The sequence below is a fragment of the Benincasa hispida genome, chromosome 1, assembly GCF_009727055.1.
Source record: "Benincasa hispida cultivar B227 chromosome 1, ASM972705v1, whole genome shotgun sequence".
In the NCBI taxonomy this organism is placed as follows: Eukaryota; Viridiplantae; Streptophyta; class Magnoliopsida; order Cucurbitales; family Cucurbitaceae; genus Benincasa; species Benincasa hispida.
In genome coordinates this window covers 52,091,124-52,111,230 of record NC_052349.1, presented here as the reverse complement: position 1 = coordinate 52,111,230, position 20,107 = coordinate 52,091,124, and the positions used below count along the sequence as shown (strand labels likewise).

Here is a 20,107-nt window from a genome sequence, read left to right as displayed (position 1 = left end):
CCCAATTAACTATAGTTCTTTTATTTGCAGGCCTAAAAGACTAGGACACTCAGCCTACTACACTTAGAAGTCTCAGCCCAATCATCATACTCTAATACTCGATCCAGCTCTGAAGAGTTACTGGGATATGGAAATTATCTGAAGATAATCTCAGTCTTCAACGTATCAGCTAAAGCTGAAAGTGTTTCAGCTTGTCAATCAGATCTGATCAGAGTAATTCAATGCAAGACTGATGGTTTCGAGAGAGAGAAGTCCTTCCTCCTTCCTTCCCATTCTTGAGTGTTTCAGGGTAAAATCAGAAGAATCAAGCTTCAAACCACTAGTGTTTCACCTGCATGTGGTCTGAATTGGAACAAGGAAGCCAAAAGGACGAAGTAGATAGCAAAGAAATTTGAAGAAGAAGAAGAGAGAACACACGGAGTTAAAGTGGTTCAGTCGAAGCCTACATCCATTGTGCTAAGGGAAGGCACTTCTTTATTACTTGTTCTTTTTGAACTTACAAGAATATTTTTCACTCTATCCCACCTCTGGTTTTTCTTCTCATATTTATACAGGTTTACAAGAACAAGAAGAAACTCAAGGTATTGACCATATGTCCTAAAACTTGCAGTCTGTAAAAAAATTAAACATATTCTATTATCAATAAAGATGTTATTTAAACATTTCTTATCAAGGTATTGAATCTATTAATTGCATTCATCAAATTCTAAATCCAATAAACTAAGATCCATGGCTATTATATGAATACTTGAACTTTATGTAGAGACAAAGTGATGGATCAAGTTAGAGTAAATAGCCAAAACGGTCTATAGTTGTAACGATCCGACTCCCTAGGATTCCAGCTAGGCCGTTACTATACACAATAGAATTTAAAATGATACATTTTCATAGTGAAATAAATGCTAAATAAATAAAGTCAAATAAAATATTTTCATTAAAACTAAATAAAAGTCAAATAACAGGATACCCATAAATCATAATTAGGAATTTAATAAGTCTAGAAAACGAATACTAATCAGTAAGTTTCAAACATAAAGACTGAAAGTGGAAAAACATGAAAGAAATCTAAACATCATGAGCGGAAGCAAAAAACTAGTCCCAGTGGCTCGATCACGGATTTCGCTTGTCACTCGCCAGTGTGTCCCTACTCTTACCTAAAATATAAACATGAGAAAGGTGAGTATAAAAATACTCAGTAAGTAACCCCACTACTGGATATCCGCATGACACACGTGGGGGTAAGCCAAAACGAAAGTAAGTTACCAGGATCAACGCATAAATTGATGACCGCAACTCTAATGTCAAAGTGGTATGAATTTAGTCTAAGAAAGAGTGCATTGCTCATAGTTGGATGCCCGCATGACACCCGAGGGGGCAAGCCAAAACGAAGACAAGGCACTCGGATCAGCACAAAGTTAGAAAAAAAAATAGCAACAAAGAAAATTTTTGTGCAAGGATAAATCTTTTGTCACCCCAGTAGAAAATTTTCTTTTTGAAATAAATCATGCGATGTTCCAAAATTTAGTAAAGTCCTTTTGAAAGTTAAACTTGCAGTCCCTAGGTCATAGAAATATTTTAAGAGTAGACTTGAATAAAACTTAAGAAAATTCTAGTATATAGGATTTGAACAAAGTATCCTTGAGAAATCTAGGAAAAGAACATTGCTGTGGATTTGCTAAAGGAATCTTTAGCTTATGCTTGGGGACAAACATTGTTTAAATTTGGGGGTGTGAAAACAGGCAGAAATGCACGTTATCATAGTGCTAACTTATTAAACAATGTTGGATTGCATTGATGAAAAATGATAAATTGCGTCCATTAAGCATAAAATCTATAATAGTGCGATCGTGTGCATCAGCGCATTGGAACTATTGATTTTTGTATTTTTTTTTTATGCAGAATATGCGTTAACGCATTGCAAAGATTGCGATCATAGGAATTCATCGGGCGAGCGCAACTTCATCGTAAGACTTTGCATTGATCACGTTCGCAAATATCCACCCAAGAAGAATCACCAGAACATGGTGGGCGCATCCGAACAAAAGGACAATTAAGATCGATGGGACAAAAAACTGGCAGTAGTCGGATCCAAATTAAGTTGACAGCCGATAACAGTCATAAAGTACATCTAGCTTTATCGGTGACAATTATCCGGCGCATCAATCAGGAATTAAAGTTGTCCCATTTGAATAACCAGGAAAGAGAAGCCGCCTTTCACCTTTTAATGCCCTATAAATACCAAGTGTATTCTTCAGAGAAAGGGTTAAGCAGTGGATTAGTTTACCATTTTTAGTTCACGCCTCTGTCCATAGTATTCTTTCACCTTTTTAAGGCGGACTCGAGGAAGAAGTTATGCCGGTAGATCGTTCCGGCAAGCTTGGGAGAGCACCGGAAACTACTAAGAAGGAGAGAGGGTCGGCTCATGCGAAAGCGAGAATATCTTAGTTCAGAATAGAGATTCCAGTGAAAAAAGCCTCGGTCAGCAAGGAATTGCTACCAGGCTCTCTACCTTATCTTCCATTAGCATTTTGTACTTAATTTATGTATCGGAATAAAATTTCTTTCTCTATATCTGTTCACTCTTGTGATTCCCGCATGAGTAACTAAATTAGTTGAATGGGTTGAGAAGCGTTTAGCTAGCACAATGAGAGAATCTTCATTCTGTGTGATTATCTTGTTTATGTATGCTTCATTCATCTATTAGAGATACTCGGGAGGGTAGTCTAAGGATAGGACCTATACTTGGGAAGTTCAGGTCAGAATCTAGGTTTGGAAGAACTAGATTAGAACGCATAAATGGGAGATAGGCACTTAGGGATGAACATTATTTGTTATAAACTCATCGTATGCACCTTAGCAATAAGATATGATTGTATGCGGTCACCTTGCTTTCTTGCATTTTGCACCAATGCATAGGACAAGAGTAGAGACTTAGGAATAAGCTCTATGGACATTTTGCATGCAACACTTGCATCCTAGATTTAGGAGCATTGCGTTTACATTGGAAAATGACTTGTTGTGCATGGTAGTAACATGATCGCATAGTTTGACGCATTCCCAAGTAACGCTAGCTAAAGATCTTCTCAACCCGTTCATCGCATACTCATTGCATCTATCAACGCAACTTTGTTTCTCAACTCTGCCGCATTTATTTATTTCTTTTTATCAACACAACAACAAACCAACCACTTCATTTATTTACCCCGTTACCGCAAAGTTTTAATAAGAAAATTATCAACGCTAACTATTTTTACAAGTCTCTGTGATTGACCCTAGACTTACCAGGAAACTCAGGGGAATTTACACTTGCATTTCACTGGGAAAACTTGAGTGCACAACGTAATTCAACCAATGTATTTCATCCATATTTCCATTCCATAAAACAACGCATCAAGTGGCACTGAGCGGCTCGAAAGGTGTGGGGCAGTAGGGTTTGGACGAAGAAGATGAAGGTCTGGGGGGAAGGGTTGCGCGGCGATGAAGAAGGAGAAGGGATATTTGCTTTTTATAAAAAAAAAATAGTAATAATAATAATAATAAACTAAAAAGAAAATAAATATAAACTATATTTTATTCTTTTCCTTATTCCACTTTATACTATTAATTCCTTTCTTTCCGAAAATGAAATTAATTCCTGTCATTAATTTCCAAATTGAATGATTTCGACGTCAACAATTAAATTCCCGCAGTTATGCTTGAAGTCCAAAATTTCAAAAATTCCCTCAAATAATAAAATTACTGAAATTACATTATTACTAAAAAAAATGTGGGATGTTACAATAGTATATGATTAAGATTAGGTACCTTATTTTGGTAATACTATTGATGCATTGTTAATGTGATGAAATAATGGTGCAGAATGTCATGGTGGAATATGGGTTGTGCATGTAAGTTTTCTTAGCAAGATCCAAGTATAAACCTTACTAAGTTTCTTAGTAAGCCCAGGGTTGAACACAGGGACTAAGGAAACAGTATGCGATGGTAATTTTCGATTACTTTGCAGTAACAAATAAATCAATGCGGTTGTTGGTATATTGTTTAAAGTATAAAGCTTATACGGCAGATTTGAGAAAAGAGTTAATAATACGAAAGTACAATGACTATGCAAGGGAACGGGGTGAGAAGAGATTTAACTAACACTATCTAATATTGCGTTCATGTCATGCAATCATGCTACATACATATAACAACAAGTCATCTCTCAATGAAAATGTTATGGCTTCTAGTTTTAGAACGCATGCGATGTATGTGATGATATCCATAGAACTTACGTCTAAGCCTCTATTCTTGTCTATGCGATGATGAATGGCACACACATACACAAGGTGACCGCATACTATCATAAACTATTTCTAAGGTGCATGCGATTCATGTTGGCAAACAGGCGACCGCACACATACACTGATGGGATGTCATTAATTCTCTGTCTGATGCGCCGATTAATTGTCACCGAAAAGTTGAGTGTACTTGCTACACTGTGTCGTTAACAACTTATCAACTTAATTCGGGATCGGCTGTCATCAGTATACTGTCATATCGTGATTTATTAAGCTTTCTCCTCGATGCACCGACTTTATGCGGCCACCTTCTTGACCAGAATTTTTGCTAACGCAAACGATCGCATAGCCTTGCGGTCTCAATCTCTTAATGCGCTCGAACTCTAAATTCCTTGGATCGCAATTCCGCCTTACGCCAACGCATTTTTCTGTACAAAATACATAAGTTAGTTGCTTTAATACGATGGACGTATGTGATCGCAATGTTCTAAACTTAATGCTTTTGGGTGCAATTTATATATTTTTACCTTCGCAATCCTTCATTGTTTTATAACTTTTCACTGTAATAACGTGCATTTCTGCCCGTTATCACACCCCCAAATTTAAAACAATGCTTGTCTTCAAGCATAAACTAAAGATTTTTTCTAGAAAGTCGACTGCCTTCTTCTTTCCTAGATTTCTCAAGGTTGCCTTATTCCGATCCTATGTTCCAAAATCTCATTAATTCCTAATCACATCTTTTCTAAAAATATTTCTAAAATTTAGGGACCCCGTGTCACACCCTGCCCCAGACTACTCTCTGAGCCTAGGAAAGGATGTGACTGCAGCAGTTATCAACCCTTTTGTTAACACTTGCTGCCTAATAACTCTTGCGGAAATAACTCTGATACCAATGAACGAATTCAACAACCAACCGATTAAGTCAAGGAGGCAAACAACAACTGATTAAGTAGGCCCATTTTATATTACAACAATATAATGTTTATACAACTCCAAGACTAACAACAAAGTTTACAACAACAACTGTAAGACCCTCCGGAAGTGTAACTGTGACATGGGCAGACCTTGACCTTAGTAGTACCCTGGAACTCCTCACCTTTCCGTTACCGGGGGGGGGGGGGGGGGGTAAAACATAAAACATGGAAAACATGAGCTATAAAGCCCAGTGAGTGGTACCTTTAGATAAACAAATAACTTTGACTACATAGATCTACTTTTTGGAAATCAATGTATAGTCAACAAGAACATTACCATAAGTTCACAATTATTTCTTCAGTCAGACCGTTGGATTATCCCCAACTCAACTGCTGGTTAAAATAATCAACCTCAACTTAACCACTGGTTCTTACATAATATGAACATCCCCAACTTTACTGCTGGTTATCCCTGGCATGATCATACATTTTTCCCCAGCACTTTCACATGTATATTAAAGCAATGTATCAACAATTCCTGTGGAAACTTTCCCTGTACCCTATTATCCCACCAATGTGCACATCGACTATTTTCCCGCTAGCTATGCTTAGGTAACTTGACTATATATTTCCCGTCGATCGTCACCGACTATAATTTCCCGCCGACCGAAGCCGACTCTATTTTTCCGGCAGCCGAATCCGACTATAGTTTTCTGTCAAGTACCTTTTCAAGCATGCTATCTATATATCCCGGGTATAATTTCAGTTTCCAACACAAACATACAAGCAATATCTTAACAAGCATAATAACTAGACAAACATATATCCCTGATCATGCCAATTTATCATTGTCCCCTATATATATTTACTATATATAGAAATTACATCAATAATACAACAACATAATAACCACTCACCTTGGTTGGTTAGGAATTTTCCTTTCCGAAGTTCCTTAGGTTTCCTTGGTTTCCCTTTGAATCCTAAATTCTAGATTCAATTGTCAGCTTAGATTACTCATAGTTTCATATTTAAGATACTTCCTTCTGAAAACATGTTCTAAAATGTTCAGGAAGCTTACCTCAAAATCTTAACTCATAATGTCTCGTGGTTTGGCCAGAAACATCAAAACATCAAGACTGGCCCAGCTTACCCAACAGCTCGACCTCTCTATCTTGTCCTCATTCTCCAGCCCGTTTCTTGGGAGCTTCTTCTCCGAAAGCCCTACCTTGAAAACTAGACTCTTCTAGCTTTCAGATGGCTTTGAAATCACTCCAAACACACGAGTATTCTAGGAGAACTCCTCGTCCCAAGTTGATGCTACTTCCTGTCCTTTCTACCCGACAGCATCTCCCCTCTTGAAACCTCTTGACCAACGCATGGTCTTGCTACCAACGCATAGTCTCCTCCCAATACACAATTCTTTATGTCCTTTGAAGAGAATTTGAGTTCCCATTTGAAGTCCTTGGCCCTATTTATAGACATCCAAGATTTCTCTAAGGCCGACACCTCCTACTTGGCCGCATGTCCAAGTGTCTCTTCCTCACACCATTAACACAATCTTGCATCAGCGCTACCCAAGGTATCTTGCTCCCCTTTCACCAACGCATAGCCCTCAACTTTGCATGTCTGCTCGTACACCTACCTTATTTTCTTAACGCTTAATATTTCTTCCCAACAAGCCACATGTCCGGATGACGTCCTTGAATGCGTCCATCCTTCATATGCGTTCATCCAACTTCATATGCATTCAACTAGGATAATGACCAACACTTCTTCAACGCATACTACTAGGTTTTCCTATGCGCCCACGTGCCTTTGGATGTCCAACGCATAGAAACTTTTGGGTTGACTTGGTTCTCAACTTAACACCTCAAGGCATAGCTCACGTTCACCTAGGTTCTTGCTAATGGATCTCTTATAACCCTGTCTCTTATACACATCTAGATGTGTATAAGAGACAGGCACGATCACATGATATCAACGCATAGCAGCACGCGCATGTCATCAACGCATCCCTCCGGTTGCAAACCATCAGCTGCATACTCTCGCGTCCAACTTATCCATCGCGTCCGCCTCCTGTCTCTTATACACATCTAGATGTGTATAAGAGACAGCACGTATGTCATGCGGGCATCCAACTACGAGCAAGACGCTCTTTCTCAGTCTAAACTCAGGCCCATTTGGCAGTGGAGTTACGATCATTTTATTTATGTGTTGATCACGAGTCCCTACCTTCGTTTTGGCTTGCCCCCACGGGTGTCATGCGGATATCCAACTACGAGCAAGACGCTCTTTCTCAGTCTAAACTCAGGCCCATTTGGCAGTGGAGTTACGATCATTTTATTTATGTATTGATCACGATCTGTCTCTTATACACATCTAGATGTGTATAAGAGACAGCATCAACACATAGCATCACACGCATGTCATCAACGCATAGTACGGTCACATGATATCAACGCATAGCAGCACGCGCATGTCATCAACGCATCCCTCCGGTTGCAAACCATCAGCTGCATACTCTCGCGTCCAACTTATCCATCGCGTCCGCCTCCATCGCCACATGCCTCTATTATCGCATGCCATCTATCGACGCATGCCCTTGCATCACCGCATGCCTTTGCACCGCATGCCCTCACACCACCGCAACCTATCAACGCATCTTCTTTGGCCACATGCCTTCGGCCGTATAGACACATACCATCGTGTCCAATGCATCCATCGCAACCGTCGCACCTCATGCGTTGATCTAACCTCCAAAAGCAGTGGTTGTCACATGCGTTATTCTGGGCCCTACTTCAATCTCTCTCCATGCCCAAGTAACCTCTCAAAACTTTATGGCCAACGTATGGCACCACATTAACGCATTGTCCAACACTTGGCCATTTTTCTCCTTGGCTTCCAACGCATGGTTACTCTTGGAAATGCCTTTTGCCAACACTTCGGCCAATCATGTGTCCAACCTTACAAACACATGGTTGCCTTCTCAACTTATGCGTTAACGTCTCCTAACTCTTAACGCATGGATCCTTTTGACCTTACACTTAGCCAAATTTCATCAATAGCTTAACTTAAAACTACTCAAGGAAAAATCTATTCAACACTTAGAAATTTCTTTCTCTTCAACATAGGATTTAGCTTTCACTTAATTAATTCCTTTTAACACCTTCTTAAGTAAGGAAAATGGAAATGTGAGTTTCACACCGCAAGTTTAATCTTAAAAAAAAAACTTTGCTTGTTTCTAGGGCATCACATGATTTGTTTCATATAAAAAAACCTTGTTCAACTGGGGTATTTTCACATGATTTTTATCCTTCCATAATTTAGGTATTTTTTTCTATGACCTTACGCTGATCCAAGTGTCTAGCATTCATTTTTGCTTGCCCCCACGTGTTTCATGCGGATATCCAACTACGAGCAAGACGCTCTTTCTCAGTCTAAACTCAGGCCCATTTGGCAGTGGAGTTACGATCATTTTATTTATGTGTTGATCACGATTCCTACCTTCGTTTTGGCTTGCCCTCATAGGTTTCATGTGGACATCCAACTACGACTAGGATCCGATCGCAACGTTATGTTTTTTTTTGTAATGCCTAAAATTAGCAAGTTTGGAAATGAATAGCACACCCTACATTTAAACGCAGCAATGTCCTCATTGCTGAAAGATTGAAAGAATTCATGTGATGCTCTTAGGAAATTTTGTAAAAGTCAGTTTGAAAGAAAGCTTGTGGACCACTAACTTCTAGAAATATTTCATGAGTTTGACTATCCTAAAATTAAGTGGACTCTAGTATATACGAAAATAGAGGCATGTGTTTCATCATTGAAATCATAATTGGCAAAGAGAAATAATGCGGTGACTTACTAAATTAATCAATGTGTAATGATTGCGCCGACTAAAGAGGATGCGATGATAAAATTATCAAAATTAAAATGCAATGTGAGAGTGCAAAATTTGGAATAGACAAAGTCAAGGAAAGATACAACCCCCAAATTTGCTCTGTCGCACGCATTATTTGTGAACTCATCCTTCTTTGCGGTGACCTGCTCTCTTCGATTGAGGCGGAATAAGCTAGTTGCGTCTTTCATTTAGATCCTCCGCAATCGTTCCCCATGATCGTTGCAAAGAAAACATTGAGAGGGTCAAATAAAGACAGAGCTTGCAAATTTTTTTTTAGAAATGCAACGAATAACGAAATGATAATGACTATAAAGAGGTAAAATTAAGTTCATGAATTGAAGGTTTCAACGGATACCTCACAAAAATTGCATCCCTGATGAAATTGATTCGCATGCTTGTGCAGGGAACGCCCACTTCTTTTTCAGTCAGAGTTCCTCAGGTGCACAAAGGTGTTCTCATGATGTAAGTCTTCTCCGTGATATATTTTGACTCTTTGCCTGTTGACTTTGAATCCATTGGACCCGTCTTCATTTGATAACTCAACCGCACCATGCGGGAATACTTCTTTGATTATGAAGGGTTCGAACAAACGTGACTTTAAATTCCCAGGAAAGAGTCGTAGTCGCGAATTGAATAATAAGACCTTTTGTCCGACTTGGAGATTCTTCTCGCATAATTGTTTGTCATGCCAGTGCTTTGCGCGCTCCATATAGATTTTTGCATTTTCATATGCGTGAGTTCTCCGTTCCTCAAGCTCGACCAACTGAAGTTTCCTTGCTTCTTCTGCGGCTTTAAGTCAAAATTTAGCTTTTTCACTGTCCACAGTGCTTTATGCTCCAAATCAAGCGGTAAATGACATACCATTCCAAACACCAGTGCATACCTGGACATGCCCATAGGTGTCTTATAGGCAGTCCCGTATGCCCACAAGGCATCTTCCAGCTTCGTTGCTCAATCTTTTCGTGAAGGCTTTACCACCTTCTCTAATATCAACTTGATTTCTTTGTTGGACACTTCAGCTTGACCATTTGTTTGTGGATGGTATGCGGTGGCCAATTTATGGAGAATATTATATTTGAGCAGTAAATTGTTGATGATATGATTAACAAAGTTGGAGCCTTCATCACTTATGATGGCACGTAGAGTGCAAAAACGAGTGAAAATATTTTTCTTTAGGAACTTGGAGACTACTGCCGCATCGCTTACGATGCACGATACCGCTATTACCCATTTGAAAACGTAGTCGACGACCAATAGAATGTATTTGTTACCATTTGATGGTTGAAATTCTCCCATAAAGTCTATGCCCCAGACGTCGAATAATTCCAATTCTAAGATGGTGTTCATGGGCATCACATGCTTTCATGAAATGTTTCCTGTGCATTGGCATCGGTCGCATTTCATCGCATAGTCTCTTGTGTCCTTGAATAATGTTGGCAAAAAATAACCACTTTGTAACACCTTTGCTGCTGTGCGTTGGCCTCCAAAGTGTCGTCCATATGGCGAGTCATGGCATTGTGATAATATGCGTTGGTGAGCAGCATCTGGTACGTACATGTGCAAAATCTGGTCTGACCCCTTTTTATAAAGATTTGGCTCGTCCCAATAATATGATTTGCATTCATGTCTGAGCCGCCTCCTTTGGTGGGTTGTATAGTCTTCAGGAAATTGTCCACAAACAAGAAAATTGACCACGTACGCATACCATGGTAATTCTTCAATTTTAAATAGCTGCTCTTGGGAAAGTTACGTTCACCTCTGACTGATTGCGGTCAACTTCAGGATTTTCTAATATGGATAAATGGTCTGCAATCTAGTTCTCCATCCTCTTGTGATCAACGATCTCCATATTGAATTCCTAGAGGAGGAGAACCCATCTAATCAATCTCGGCTTCGCATCTTTCTTTGTCATCAAGTATTTTATCGCCGAGTGGTCAATGTGAATGATTACTTTAGTCCCCAGCAAATAAGCTCTGGAATTTTCCAACGCAAATATCACCGTAAGCAATTCTTTTTCTGTGGTAGTGTAATTTGTTTGAGCAGGGTTCAAGGTTTTGCTCGCATATGCGATGGGATGTAGCATTGTTTTCTTCTTTTGCGCCAGCACTGCTCCCATTGCATAATCACTTGCATTGCACATTAATTCAAAGGGTTGTGTCAAGTCTAGTGTGATCAACAAAGGTGCAGTTGTTAATGCGTTCTTCAGTATCATGAATGTGTTGAGGCATTTTTCATCAAAGTCAATTTTTCTTTCTACCTCCAGCAATGCACTTAGTCATCGTGAAATCTTTGAAAAGTCTTTCACAAAGCGTCTATAAAAGCCAACATGTCCTAAGAAGCTCCTGATAGCCTTCACATTCGTTGGAGGTGGAAGCTTTTCAATCGCCTCAATCTTCGCCTTGTCCACCTCTAGCCCATCCTTGGAGACTTTGTGCCCAAGCACAATACCTTCCTTTACCATGAAGTGGCATTTCTCCCAATTTAGCACAAGGTTCGTCTCTTCACATCATTTCAATATCTTCTCCAGATTGTTGAGACAGAGTTTGTATATTTGCCCATACACTGAGAAGTCATCCATGAAAATTTCTATAAAGTCTTCAAGATATTCATAAAAGATGGCCATCATACACCTCTGGAAGGTGCTCGGCGCATTGCATAGGCGGAACGGCATGCATCGAACGCAAATGTGTCCATACAAGCAGGTGAATGTGGTTTTCTCTTGATCTTCAGGAGCAATCATGATTTGGTTGAAGTCGGCATATCCATCCAAGAAGTTGTAGAAATCATTTCCAGCTAGGTGGTCTAGCATCTGGTCGATAAAAGGCAAAGGGAAATGATCCTTCTTTGTCATTGCATTTAATTTGCGGTAGTCCATGCAAATCCACCATCTAGTGACAGTTCTCATTGGTATCAGTTCGTTATTTGCATTGGGGACTACCGTCATCCCTTATTTCTTTGGCACGCATTGCACGAGGCTGACCCACGTGCTGTCGACTATTGGATAGATAATTTCCACATCCAACCACTTGATTATTTCCTTCTTCACGACCTCATTCATCGCAGGGTTGAGTTTGTGTTGATGTTCGATCGATCCTTTCTAATTTTCCTCGAGACGAATCCTATGCATGCAGTATGCGGGGCTGATTCTTCTAATGTCTGCGAGCGTCCAGCCAATTGCTTTTACATACTTTCTCAAGATGCTTAGCAGCGCATTTTCTTGATCTTCATTAAGTGTAGAGGAATTATTATAAGTAGCTTTTCATTCTGCCCCAGAAATGCGTACTTCAGGTGGTTTAGAAGGGTCTTCAGCTCTATTGTTGGTGGTTATTCCAAGGATGGTTTTGTTGTTTTTCTTTCTTCACTCGTTGTCAGCTTGTCTTTTGTGGATGCGATCATCTCATCTTCTGTGGTTGTTTTTTCTGTGATCGCATTGTAGGCTATTATGGATGCGGTCGCATCCTCATTTTTATTTTCATCTTCAGACTTTTCTTCTTCATTCAAACTTGGTTCATCATCAGATTCATTGAGGTCTTCTTCTTTAGGATATTTCATTGCTCTGCTAATGTCAAACCTGAGCTTCTATCCATTCACGCTCAGTGTGATCTCTTCTTTGTACACATCATCCTGAGCGCGACCAATGTATAAAAATGGTCGTCCCAGGATGATGGGTACATCTTTGTCTGCTTCATAGTCCAGGATGATGAAGTCTTCCAGTAATATAAATTTGTCGATTATAACTAGAACATCCTTCACCTTCCCTTCTGAATGCAAAAGGGATCTATCAGCTAATTGGAGAGTCACAGTCGTCGGTGCCAGCTACCTCACATTCAATTGCTTAAAAATTTAAAGGGGCATCAAGTTGATGTTGGCCCCGAGATCGCAAAGCGCTTGATTAATGTATAACCCTCCAATAGAGCAGGGTATGGTGAAACTTTCAGGGTCGTGCATTTTCAGTGGAATTATGGATTTTGAACTTTGCATCAATGCCATCGTTGCGAACTTACCAATGCTTCTCTTCTTCCTCACCATATCCTTCAGAAACTTTGCATACTTGGGCATCTGTTCAATCGCTTCAGTGAACGTAATGTTAATATGCAACTGTTTCAGCATATCCATGAATTGTTGATACTGTACCTCAACATTTTTCTTCTTTTTGAGTCTCTGGGGGAATGATGGTAGTTGTATTCTCACGGTTCCCTATTCTTTCAGCTTTGAAGTGGACGCAATCTCCGATTCCATCGCCTCCTTTTCTCTTATTTCTTCTTGAGTCAATGGGGTCTGTGGTTCCATCGTAATGTGAGCATTCCAGCTTGGCTCCTTCTTCTCCTCTGCCACAGCCTTTCCGCTTCGCAATGTCACAACTTGACATTGCACTTTTCCCGTACCCTCTAGGTTGCGCTGGAGTTCTGTTGAACTCGGCAATGCCTTCTGCAGTTTATTCTTGAGTTCGTCTGCAATCTGTCCTATCTGAGATTCCAGATTGTGGATAGACATCGCTTGGTTCTGAAGCTCTGTTTCTTTCTTTTCAATATATTGCTTTAGTAAACTCTCTAAAGATGACGATTGCGGCACCTGAGAACTATTGGCTTGGTTTTGCGAATGACTATTTGTTTGCGGGAAAAATCCTGGTGGCCCTTCTTTTTGCGCCACTGATTGAAAATTTTGTTGTTGATTTTTCCACCCAAAGTTAGGGTGGTTTCTCCACCCAGAGTTGTATGTATTAGAAAATGGATTATTTTTCACGAAATAGACTGACTGTGGGTTCCTCAGGCATTCCTCCATTGGGTGGCCTTTACCGCAGGTAGCATAATTTGTGGTCATCTGGTTGATTGCGTTGACTTGCCCACTATGCGTTCCTTGGCTATTGATTGCGATTCCTTGTAACAAATTCATCATCGCAATCATTTGGTTCTGTAGGGTTGCTATGGCCCCGTTATTAGCATCACTGTCTTTTATCCTCAATCTTTGATCGTTTTCTTTTCAGTCTTCATGATTTTTAGAAATGCGATCAAGTGTATTCTTGGCCTCATCGTATGTCTTATCAAGCAGACATCCAACTGCTGCCACGTTGGGAGCCATCTGTGATGCAGAGTTCAATCCGTGGTAGAAAATTTCCATCTGTAAACAATCTGGTAAGCCATTATGCGGGCAATCTCTTACCAGCCTCTTAAACCTCGCCCAGGCGTCACTGAGCAATTCGTCAATATCCTGTTCAAAATTAGTGATTAGTTTCCTCCTTCTGGCATTCTCCGTCGGGGGGAAGTACTTCTTCATGAACTTCTCACCTACTTGTTCCCAAGATGTAATCTCCCCTAGTTCGAGAGAATAAGCCCATTTCCGTGCCTGTCACACAACGAAAATGGGAACAGTGTTAATTAAACCTCCTTAGCAGAGATATTTGGGAACACAAACGTATTGCAGATCTCAATAAAACTCCGGAGGTGCAGATCCTCGCCACGCCTACCGCCAAACTGTCTGGCAGTTTGAATCATCTGCAACATCACCGGTTTGATCTCGAATCTCAATCCGTTAGGAGCTGGCCTCATGAATCCTGGTGAGAAATAATAAAGGTTGAGTGACGCATAGTCCCAGATGGGCCTATTACGGTCGTTCGCCAAGAGGATGGGATTCACCATGATATTATTTGCATTTGATGCTCCATTTTCTGGTTGTTTCGCCATGTTTGGATCTTTCTCTTGTTATCGTTGGTGGTTGTTTCTTCTTCCTCTTCGAAAAGTTCTCTCAATCTCTGGGTCATAAATAGGCTTAGGATTTTGTCCTTTGCTCATACGACGCCCGCTTCTTCCCTTACCCAAGGAGAAGCAGTGCATAGAGAAGGAGAGTCTGCAAAGAAAATCAAAAAGTTATCGTTAGCACAATGTATTTCTATAGTCCCCGGCAATGGCGCCAAAAACTTGATGCGTTGTTAATGTGATGAAATAAAGGTGTAGAATGTGTTGGTGGAATATGCGTTGTGCATGCAAGTTTTCTTAGCAAGATCCAAGTATAAACCCTACTAAGTTGCCTAGTAAGCCCAGGGTCGAACACAGGGACTAAGGAAACAGTATGCGATGGTATTTTCCTATTACTTTGCGGTAACAAATAAATCAATGCGGTAGTTGGTATGTTGTTTAAAGTATAAAGTTTATGCTGAGGATTTGAGAAAAGAGTTAATAATACGAAAGTACAATGAGTATGCAAGGGAACGGATTGAGAAGGGATTTAGCTAACACTTCCTCGGATTGCGTTCATGTCATGCGATCATGCTACATATATACAACAACAAGTCATCTCTCAATGCAAATGCTATGGCTTCTAGTTTTAGAACGCATGCGATGTATGCAATGATTTCCATAGGACTTACGTCTAAGCCTCTATTCTTGTCTATGAGATGATGAATGGCACATACATACACAAGGCGACCGCATACTACCATAACCTATTTCTAGGGTGCATGCGATGCATGTTGGCACACAGAGCTTATCTCTAAAGCTCTCTCTCTTGCTTATGCAGATCTAATCTTGCTTTCTCAAGTCTAGATTCTAACCTAGCTCTCTCAAGTCTTAGGTTCTTTCTTTACACTCTCTCTCGAGTAGCTCTAAAGGGGTGATGAACACAACATAAGACAAGATGATCGCATACAATGAAGATCTTAGGTCATGAAAATTAAGTACTTCTCAACCCATTCGAAAGTTTAGTTACTCATGCGTAATGTAAAGAGAATGAACAGATGTAGAAATGTAGGTTCCATTCTATAAATGAAATCGAAATACAGAATGACAATATGAAGTAAAGATAAGGAGCCTGGTAGAAATCTCTTGCTTCCCAAGGCTTTTACACTGTTTTTCTCTACTCTGCTTGAAAGATATTCTTGCTTCCGCAAGAGTCGACCCTCTCTCTATTTTCCATGCTCCCTAGCACTCTGTCAAACTGACTAGGGCAATCTTTCGACATCTTCTCTCTTCTCTCGCTTCCACCTTCTAAGTATAAGGATACTATGAAGAAAGGCTAACTATCTTCTATATGGCTCAACTAGAATGAAAAACTAAACTCGCCGAACTCCTTCAACGAAGAAGGCCTTCTGTATTTATAGAGCTTCAGGGTGAAGAGCTTTTCTCTCAAATGATTGCACTGATGGGATGTCATTAATTCTCTATCTGATGCGCCGATTAATTGTCATCGAAAAGTTGAGTGTACTTGCTACAGTGTGTCGTTAACGGCTAGTCAACTTAATTCGGAATCGACTGTCATCAGTTTTTTGTCCCATCATGGTTTATTAAGCTTTAACCTCGATGCGCTGGCTTTATGCAGCCACCTTCTCGAGTAGAATTTTTGCGAACAAAAACGATCGTATAGCCTTGCGGTCACAATCTCTTAATGCACTCGGACTCTAAATTCCTTGGATCGCAATTTCGCCATGCGCCAACACATTTTTCTGCACAAAATGCATAAGTTAGCTTCTTTAATATGATGCACGCATGCATCGCAATGTTCTAAACTTAATGCTTTTAGACGCAATTTTGTATATTTTTACCCTCACAATCCTTCATTCTTTTATAACTTTATGCTATAATAACGTGCATTTTTACCCATTATCAACTATTGGATGCGGCTTACTTTGTAGCTATTACAAGTTGTTGTAAAGATACTACAAACGAAGTGATCTAGATTCGTTCATGTATTGACATGAGAAGTGGGGGTGACCTATGCTATGAGTTTGCATAAGATCGGACCAAGAAATAAGTTACTCTTGCTTTATAACGTTGTTTACTATTTAAGACTGATTATTGATGCATTATTTTATTGAATGGAAATATGGATGATATGTGTTGATGGAATTACATTGTGCACTCAAGTTTCCCTAGTGAACTCCAAGTGTAAATTCCTCCGAGTTTCCTAGTAAGTCCAGGGTCGATCACAGGGACTTGTGAAAATAGTTTGCATTGATAATTTTCTTATGAAAACTTTGCGGTAATCGGTAAATGAATAAAGTGGTTGGTTTGTTGTTGCGTTAATGAAAATAATAAATGCGGCAAAGTTTAAAAAGAGTTGACAATGGGAGATACGATGAATATGCGGTGAACGGGTTGAGAAGGGTTTCGGCTAATACTCCCTAGGTTGCGTTCATGCCTTGCGATCATGCAACATGCATACAATAGTAAACCACCTCTCGGCGTGAATGCCACCGTTTCTAAGGCTAGAACACATGTGATAAATATGCGATAAGTTTATAGGGTTTACACATAAAGCTCTATTTCTATTTATGCGATGACAACATGACATTCACACAAATATGCGACCGCATAATATCATTCCTATTCCTAGGATACAAGCAATGCATGTTGACAAACAGAGCTTATCTCTAAGTCCCTATTTCTTGTTTATGCAGGCCTAATCTTGCTCTTTCAAGTCAGATTCTAACCTAGCTCTCTAGAGACATTAGGTTCTTTCTTTAGATTCTCTCTCAAGCAACCTTAAAGGGATGTTTCGCACAGCATAAAACAAGGCAATCGCAAGCAATGAACTTCCTAGATCATGTTAGCTTAGTTCCTCTCAACCCATTCAACTAGTTTAGCTACTCATGCGTATTAAGAGAGTGATCAGATGTAGAAATATAACTTCCATTGAATAGATAAAAGATGAAGTACAAAATAACAATGCAAGTACAGTAAAGAGCCTGGAGCAATTTCTTGCAACCAAGAGTTAAACTATTCTACTCGTGCTCTAATGATATTCCCGCTTTCGCGAGAGTCAACCCGCTCTCTACTCTTATGCCCCAAGGTCCTCTCTCGAGCTTCCTTGGACGATCTCCAGCATCACCACTCTTCTCTAGCTCTGCCGTGTAATGAAAAAGAGAACTATGAACAGAGGTGTGAACTTGTAAGGTGATGAAGTAATCGACTGCTTAACCCCTTCTCTGAAGAACGCACTTGGTATTTCTAAGGCATCGAAGGTGAAAGGCGACTTCTCTCTCCTGGCTGTACAGATGGGATTGCTTTAATTCCTGATTGATACGTTGGATAATTGTCACCGATAAAGCTCATTGTACTTTGTGATCGTTATCAGCTGTCAACTTAATTTGGATCTGACTGTTGTCAGCTTTCTGTCCCATCGATCTTAATTATCCTTTCGTCCAGATGCATCCACCATGTTGCGGTGATTCTTCTTGGGTGAATATCTACGAGCGAAGTTGCGCTCGACCGATGAATTCCTATGATCGCAATCTTTGCAATGCGTTAACGCATATTTTGCACAAAAAAATACAAAAATCAATAGTTCCAATGCGCTGACGCACGCGACCACAACATTATAGATTTTATGCTTAATGAATGCAATTTATCATTTTTCATGAATGCAATCCAACATTGTTTAATAACTTAGCAATATGATAACGTGCATTTCTGCACGTTATCAATTATTTCGCTTAGTGACCTAGGTAAATCGATCTTAATTCTGAGCTAACTATGAACTCCTGTTTATTCAGGGTTATCCTTAGATTTCCATGGGAGAGGGTTGGGTCAACAGCGCCGGCTCAATAAGCCTCCCATTTCAGGGGTAAGACCGGGTAGATAGATGGGGACCTAGGGTGCAAGACGAAATTCATGCCTACCTGATTAAGGGATAGAAGAAAGGTTGTTCTCTTAAGTACTGAATCCAGGTCTTGAACAAGGGGCCCTACCCTCTCACTAGCTCGAGAGGGATTCAGTTTAGTGATTAGATCATAAACCAACTGTTCATTAGAGGATCAGTAGGAACTTAAGAAACAAGACGTAATATCAAGGGTAAAACAACATATTGACCCAGCTGTTATTACGAACAACTTGTGAAGGGTTGACTTACTAGTTATGGGTAAGTCACGTGGACACAAATATATCTACAGTGAAGAGAGTGCAACTATCGAGCTTTAGTGGTGTGACTTCATAGTTAATGAATACTAATTAATTTTGTTTAAAGGGTTTTTGCCAATTAATCTTAATCGTTAGAGCTCATGATCTGTAGGCTCATAAGGTCCCTCTATTAGCTTGTAAAACATGAACACCTTGAATTATTAAATTGAGCGACTTTGGAATGATATCAATTTTAAAATGTTCAAATTGAAATTAGGATTTGAATTTGGATAAGTTCAAATTCTAGATTAGAGTTTGTACAATTATATTTGATATAATTATTTAACATTTAACTTATTGAAATTAAATGAAATTAGAGAGTTTATAATATTTAAATATTTATTTAAATATTAATTACATGAATAGGATTTATGTTTAATGTTATATGTCTGATTAATTTAATATTTGATAATTAATTAAAAATCAAATTAATTTTCAATTTTAGAATTCAATTTGAGAAATTGATCTTTGAAATTTTTTAATTTGATTAAGAATGAATCAATTTTTTTTAATTAATTAAGAATTAATTGAATTGTGTGGAAATTAAGAAATCGAAAATTTTGAAAAAATAGGTTAAGTGGGTTTTGCCCACAAATACCTCAAGTAGGAGGTGTTCTTCCTATAATCACACACAAATGCCATTAAATCTTCAAGCAATTGTTGGATATTGAGCTGAAAAGATGTTGCTTGTATGTATTCAGTGATTAAAAGTACAAAATTTCGAAGGAGGAGATAGAGATTGGAGCTGGAAAATTGGTTTTCAATTCATCTTATTCTTCCTCTCAAACCAGAATTTCCTTCACCAAAATCACTCAAATTAGGCTGAGAATAGTAGAGAAGACCTCTTAGTGGTTAACTGTCAATTTGGAGCTGATTTGGAGTGAAGAGCAACTTGGATTTGGGAGAAATCATCAAAGGTATGTTCTTCTTGAAACCTTTTTTTGAATTTCTTAAAAAGCATGCTTTAGAACTTAAATTAAATGTAATTAAAATGCTTATTGATTTTGTTTGCTTCCGTTGCATGCTTGTGTATTCCATCAGTTTCCCCATAGGAAAACATATCCTGGTAATGAACGCCTCTTATCTAGTCCCCTGCATAGCACCCACATAACCATACATTTCATCATT

General features: G+C 39.3%; 1 non-coding gene across 1 annotated transcript; it reads left to right on the top strand.

The window, feature by feature from the left end:
* The first annotated feature begins 14,226 nt into the window (after window positions 1-14,226).
* Window positions 14,227-14,333, top strand: LOC120070456. The gene has a single exon (XR_005479952.1). It is a non-coding gene; the product is annotated as a small nucleolar RNA R71 (small nucleolar RNA).
* Window positions 14,334-20,107: the final 5,774 nt, after the last annotated feature.